The sequence below is a fragment of the Salvelinus sp. IW2-2015 genome, unplaced genomic scaffold (assembly GCF_002910315.2).
Source record: "Salvelinus sp. IW2-2015 unplaced genomic scaffold, ASM291031v2 Un_scaffold3761, whole genome shotgun sequence".
Lineage (NCBI taxonomy): Eukaryota > Metazoa > Chordata > Actinopteri > Salmoniformes > Salmonidae > Salvelinus > Salvelinus sp. IW2-2015.
Genome location: NW_019945035.1, coordinates 47,390 through 54,482, shown reverse-complemented (window position 1 = coordinate 54,482; position 7,093 = coordinate 47,390).

The following is a 7,093-nucleotide window of genomic DNA, read 5'->3' as shown; positions in this document are numbered from 1 at the left end:
CGGGATCCTGGCCCCTATGGACCCTGGGCACTATATAATCTGGGCCCTACGGACCCTGGCCCTATGGATCCTGGCCCTACGGATCTGGGCCCTATATACTCTGGCCCTACGGACCCTGGGCCCTACGGATCCTGGGCCCTATATAATCTGGGCCTCTACGGATCCTGGCCCCTCGACTGGGCCCTATATACTCTGGGCCCTACGGACCCTGGGCCTACGTCCTGGTGAAAAGTCGTGCCATTTGAGAGGTAACCTGCTTTGATGTTAGGAATTTAAACTGCGTGTGATTTTTGTTGAAAAAATTGTTTGATTTTAAAGATGGCTGTCTGCTACTGATGATTATTACTAGCATAGACATAGGATTCCTGGAACGGTCATCCCCATTAACGTCCAGTGGGTGGACAGGCGGCTGGGGTCCTATGAGTTTACCCATGTCCCTTCTAGGGATTCCTATTTCTATAATCACTACTAACAGTACTGTTACTCTAGGATGGGTAATGTATTATTTTGAAATCTGTTACATTACTATAAACGGCAATGTAAAAAGTACGGTGACTGAGGGAGAAGTCTGCATCTGAAATGGAGCCCTATTCCCTATGTAGTGCACGTACTTTTGACCAGGGTCCTCACCTTGGCTGTAGTGCACTACTTTGACCACCAGGGCCTATTGGCTGTAGTGCACTACTTTGACCAGGTTTCTTATTGGCTGTAGTGCACTACTTTTGACCAGCGGTCTTATTGACTGTAGTTGCACTACTTTTTACCAGGGTCTATTGACTGTAGTGCACTACTTTTGACCAGGTTCTTATTGGCTGTAGTGCACTACTTTTGACCAGGTTCTTATTGGCTGTAGTGGCACTACTTTGACCAGGTTCTTTTTGACTGAAGTGCACTACTTTTGACAGGTTCTTATTGCTGTAGTGCACTACTTTTGAACCAAGGTCCTATTGGCTGTAGTGCACTACTTTTGACCAGGGTCCTATTGGCGTGTAGTGCACTACTTTTGACCAGGGTCTTATTGACTGTAGTGCCACTACTTTTGACCAGGGTCTTATTGGCTGTAGTGCACTACTTTTTGACCAGGGTCCTATTGGCTGTAGTGCACTACTTTTGACCAGTTCTTATTGACTGTTAGTGCACTACTTTTGACCAGGTTCTTATTGACTGTAGTGCACTACTTATGGAATAGGCTCCATTTGGACCGATTGTTTTCTGTTTGATCTTCAATAAATATTGTTCTCCTTGATCTTGAATATTCCTAATAATAATTAAAGGAAACTAATCAATGAGAAAGAAGAGAGACTCAGTCCTGTGTCTCTGCGTGTGTCACGTTCCTGACCTGTTTTCCTTTGTCTTGTATTTATTTAGTTGGGTAGGGCGTGAGTTGGGTGGGTTTGTTCTGTGTGTGATTTTCTATGTTGGGATTTTGTGTTCGGCCTGGTATGATTCTCAATCAGAGGCCAGCTGTCAATCGTTGTCCCTGATTGAGAAATCATACTAAGGGCAGCCGGGGGTTTCACGTGTGTTTTGTGGGTGTTTTTTCCGTGTTAGTGTTTTCACACACGGTACTGTATAGGTTTCTGCACTTCGTTTATTTGTTTTGTATTTCAGTGTTCAGTTTTCGTTATAAATAAATCATTATGAACACTACCCACTCTGCATATTGGTCCGATCCGTCCTCGCCTCTCCTCGTCCGAGAGGAGGAGAAATATGACAGCCGTTACAGAAACACCCACTAAAAAGGATCAGCAGAGTGGGAACAGACAGCAGCAGCAGCAGAGACCGAAGACACAGGACTCATGGACTTGGGAGGAGATCCTGGACGGCAAGGGCCCTGGGCTCAGCCAGGGGAATATCGCCGCCCAGGCGGAGTTGGAGGCAAGCGAAGGCAGGAGGCGCTGGTTGAGGAGGCAGCGCGGCGACGCGGTTGGGAGCCCGAGAGTCAGACCCAAAAATTTCTTGGGGGGGGGGGGGCCACACGCGGAGTGTGGCAAAGCCGGTAGGAGACCTGAGCCAATCCACGTGCTTACCGTGGATGAGAGGGCGTCGTACTGGTCAGACAACCGTGTTATGCGGGGAGCGCACGGTGTCCCCAGTACGCGTGCTTAGCCCAGTGCGGGCTATTCCACCTCAGCGCACTGGTAGGGCTAGGTTGGGCATCGAGCCGGGTGTCATGAAGCCGGCCCAACGCATCTGGCCTCCAGTGCGTCTCCTCAGGCCGGCGTACATGGCACCAGCCTTACAAATGGTGTCCCCGGTTCGCCAGCAATAGGCCAGTGCGGGCTTTTCCACCTCGCCGCACTGGCAGGCTACGGGGACCATTCAACCTGGTAAGGTTGGGCAGGCTCGGTGCTGCAAGAGCGTGTGTCCTCCTTCACGGTCCGGTATATCCGGTGCCACCTCCACGTACCAGTCCTCCGGTGGCAGCCCCCCGCACCAGGCTGTCTCTCGGGTTCTCTCCCCAGTTGCTCCCACCTGTCCAGCGCTGTCAGAGCATTCCTCTCTCCAGCGCAGCCAGAGTCTCTCATCTGCCAGCACCGTCAGAGCTGTCCGTCTGTCCCGAGCCGTCAGAGCTGCCGTCTGTCCCGAGCCGTCAGAGCTGTCCGTCTGTCCGAGCCGTCAGAGCTGGGCGTCTGTCCCGAGCCGTTCAGAGCTGTCCGGTTACTCCCGAGCCGCTAGAAGCCGTCCGTAGACAGGAAACAGCAGTGCGTCGCCAGACGGAGCGCCAGTGCGCGTCCGCCAGACAGGAGCAGTCAGGGCCGTCAGCCACCAGAGTCCGCCAGAGCCAGCAGCCAGGTCCGCCAGAGCGACAGCAGACAGCCAGAGCCGTCCACCACGGATCCGCCAGAGCAGCCAGCCAGGATCCGCCAGAGCCAGCTCAGCCCAGGATCCCGCAGGGACCAGCCAGCCAGGATCCGCCCAGGGCCAGCCAGCCAGGATCCGCCAGGGCAGCCAGCCAGGATCCGCCAGGGCCAGCCAGCCCAGGATCCGCCAGGGCGCCCAGCCAGGATCGCCAGGGCCGCCCCAGCCAGGATCCGCCAGAGCCAGGCGCAGCCAGGATCTGCCAGAGCCAGCCAGCAGGATCCGCCAGAAGGCCAAGCCAGCCCGGATCCGCCAGCCAGCCAGGAGCTGCCAGAAACCCATCTGTCAGTCCGGGTGCTTGCCCCCTCAGTCCGTGCTGCCCTCAGTCCGGAGCTGCCCTTTAATCCAATGGGGTTTATATGGAGGGTGGCCATTGGGAGGAGGCCACGGAAGCGGGGGATTAACTATGGTGGGGTGGGGACCAGTCCAGAGCCAGGCCGCCACCGTGGACAGACGCCCACCCAGACCCTCCCCTAGAGTTTATGGTGGTGCGCCCGGAGTTCGCACCTTAAGGGGGGGGGTTCGTCACGCTCCTGACCTGTTTCTTTGTCTTGTATTTATTTAGTTGGTCAGGGCGGGAGTTGGGTGGGTTTGTCTGTGTGTGATTTTCTATGTTGGGAATTTTGTGTTCGGCCTGGTATGATCTCAATCAGAGCAGCTGTCAATCGTTGTCCCTGATTGAGAATCATACTAAGGCAGCCGGGGTTTCACGTGTGTTTGTGGGTGTTGTTTCCGTGTTAGTTGTTTTCACCACACGGTACTGTATAGGTTTCTGCACTTCGTTTATTTGTTTTGTATTTGCAGTGTTCAGTTTTCGTTATAATAAATCATTATGAACACTACCCACTCTGCATGATTGGTCGTCGTCTCGCCTCTCCTCGTGCCGAGGAGGAGGAAGAATATGACAGCCGTTACAGTGTGTGTCTTTGGTGTGTGTCTCTGTGTGTCTCTGTGTGTGTCTCTGTGTTTGTGCTTGTTTCCTCTGGTGTGTCTCTGTGTGTCTCTGTGTGTCTCTGTGTGTCTTGTGTTCTCTGTGTGTCCTTGGTGTCTCTGGTGTGTCTCTGTGTGTCTCTGTGTGCTTCTCTGTGTGTCTCTGGTTGTGTCGTCTCTGTGTGTGTGTCTCTCTGTGTGTCTCTGTGTTGTCTCTGTGTGTCGTCTCTGTGTGTCTCTGTGTGTCTCTGTGTGTCTCTGTGTGTGTCTCTGTGTGTCTCTGTGTGTGGTCTCTGTGGTGTCTCTGCGTGTCTCTGTGTGTCTCTGTGTGTCTCTGCGTGTCTCCTGTGTGTTCTCTGCGTGTCTCTGTGTGTCTCTGTGTGTGTCTCTGCGTGTGTCTCTGTGTGTCTCTGTGTGTCTTTGTGTGTCTCTGTGTGTGTCTCTGTGTGTCTCTGTGTGTCTCTGTGTGTTCTGTGTGTGTCTCTGTGTGTCTCTGTGTGTGTCTCTGTGTGGTCTCTGGTGTCTCTGTGTGTCTCTGCGTGTCTCTCTGTGTGTCTCTGTGTGTGTCTCTGTGTGTCTCTGTGTGTCTCTGCGTGGTGTCTCTCTGTGTTCTCTGCGTGTGTCTCTGTGTGTCTCTGTGTGTCTCTCTGTGTGTCTCTGTGTGTCTCTGTGTGTCTCTGTGTGTCTCTGTGTGTCTCTGGTGTGTGTCTCTGTGGTTGTGTCTCTCTGTGTCTCTCTGTGTGTCTCTGTGTGTGTCTCTGTGTGTGTCTCTGTGTGTTCTCTGTGTGTCTCTGTGTGTCTCTGTGTGTGTCTCTGTGTGTGTCTCTGTGTCTCTCTGTGTGTCTCTGTGTTCTCTGCGTGTGTGTCTCTGCGCTGTGTGTCCTCTGCCTGTGTCTCTCTGTGGTGTCTTGTGTGTGTCTCTGTGTGTGTCTCTGTGGTTGCTCTGTGTGTGCTCTGTGTGTCTCTGTGTGTGTCTCTGTGTGTGTCTCTGTGTGCTCTCTGTGTGTCTCTCTTGTGGTCTGTGTGTTCTTGTGTTGTCTCTGTGTGTCTCTGTGTGTCTCTGTGTGTGTCTCGTGTGTGTCTCTGTGTCTCTCTGTGTGTCTCTCTGTGTGTCTCTGTGTGTGTCTCTGTGTGTCTCTGTTGTCTCTACGTGTGTGTCTCTGTGTGTCTCTGCCTGTGTGTGCGGTCTCATGCATACATGTGTGTACAGTCGTGGCAAAAGTTTTGAGAATGACACAAATACTAATTTCACAGTTTGCTGCTTCAGTGTCCTTAGATATTTTGTCAATGTACTATGGAATACTGAAGTATAAAATACAAGCATTTCATAAGGTCAAATGCTTTTATTGACAATTACATGAAGTTGATGCAAAGAGTCAATTTTGCAGTGTTGACCCTTTCTTTTTGAAGACCTCTGCAATCCGCCCTGGCAATGCTGTCAATTAACTTCTGGGCCACATCCTGACTGATGGCAGCCCATTCTTCTATACTAAATGCTTGGAGTTTGTCAGAATTTGTCAAAATTTGTGGGTTTTTGTTTGTCCACACCGCCCTCCCTTGAGGAATTGAACCAACAAAGTTTTCTTATATGGGGATTAAGGTCTGGGGAGTTTCCGGCCATGGTACCAAATATTTTATGTTTTGTTTCCTAGGGCCCAGGATACGTAGGGCCCAGGATCCGTAGGGCCCAGGGTCCGTAGGGCCCAGAGTATATAGGGCCCAGGATCCGTAGGGCCCAGGATCCGTAGGGCCCAGATAATATAGGGCCCAGGATCCGTAGGGCCCAGGGTCCGTAGGGTCCAAGGTCCATAGAGTTATTTTGTGTTGTTCTGTCAATATTTTGTGCTATAGCCCCGTTATCTTGGGCGGCGATCCACACATACTATAATAAGTCATTGTCCCCGGCGACAGTTCTTAGTGTTTCAGGTTGCTGCTATCGAGATTCTGATTCCGTATTGTACTTCCTCAAGGTCTCTCTAAAACATTCACTGATTGGATGAAAGTGAGTCACGTGACACAATGGAACCAGTGATGTCACAAAAATATGAAATTCTACATTTGCTGTTTTTGTATCCCTGTGCAATCCGCTTTCTGAACACAAAAACACACGCTTTAAACATATTTCTATTCTGACACATTCATGTCTGTCCTTGTAGTCACACACATTTGTGTCCTCGTAATCTGCAGATATCCATCGGTATACCACAAGATAATTCCATTCCATGTGTTGTCCGTAATTCCATAAATCCATGTTATCGTATTTTTCCTGATGGAATTTCATGTTATTATACTGAACAAAAATATAAACGCAACGTGCAACAATTTCACAGATTTTACTGAGTTTACATTTCATATCAGGAAATCAATCAATTGAAAAAAAGTAATTATTCACTAATCTATGGATTTCACATGACTGGGAACGCTCCCTCAAAACTTGACACATCTGTGACATTGTGTTGTGTGACAAAACTGCACATTTTAAAGTGGCCTTTTATTGTCCCCAGCACAAGGTGCACCTTTGTAATGGCCATGCGTTTTAATCAGCTTGTTGATAAGCCACACCTGTTAGGTGGATGGATTATCTTGGCAAAGGAGAAATTCTAACTTACAGGGATGTGTGTATTTTCATGTATCTTTTATTTTAGCTCATGAAAAATGGGACCAATGCTTTACATATTGCGTTTGTATTTTTGTTCAGTTACATTCCATACAGAATTCATGATTCAATAATTATTGGTGATCTCTCTCTCTCTCTCTCTCTCTATTCTCTCTCTCTCTCTTCTCTCTCTCTCTCTCTTCTCTCTCTCTCTCTCCTCTCTCTTCATCCCCTCTTCCCTCTATTTCATCTCTCTCTTCCTCCTCCTTCTCTCTCTTCTATCTCGCTCTCCTCTCTCCTCTCTCTCTTCTCCTCTCTCTCTCTCTCTCTCTCTCTCTCTCTCTCTCTCTCTCCTCTCTCCTCTCTTCTCTCTCTCTCTTCTCTCTCTTCCTTTCTTCTCTCTCTTCTCTCTCTCTCAGTGTGTCTCGTCTCAGTAGTCGCCACTGGCTGCTCAGTTCCGGCATGTCCTGATCGATTGACCTTGTCTAATTGATCCAGCACTAATGTTTCTGATCCCCCACTGTCAGGCCAGCTGGCCGATGCTAGAGCCATCCATCCACCCGCTTATCTAGTCAGACTAGGGCTCTCCCTATGTAGTGCACATCTCTATTCCCTATGTAGTGCCACATCTCTATCCCTATGTAGTGCACATCTCTATCCCTATGTTAGTGCACATCTCTATTCCTATGTTAGTGCACAATCTCT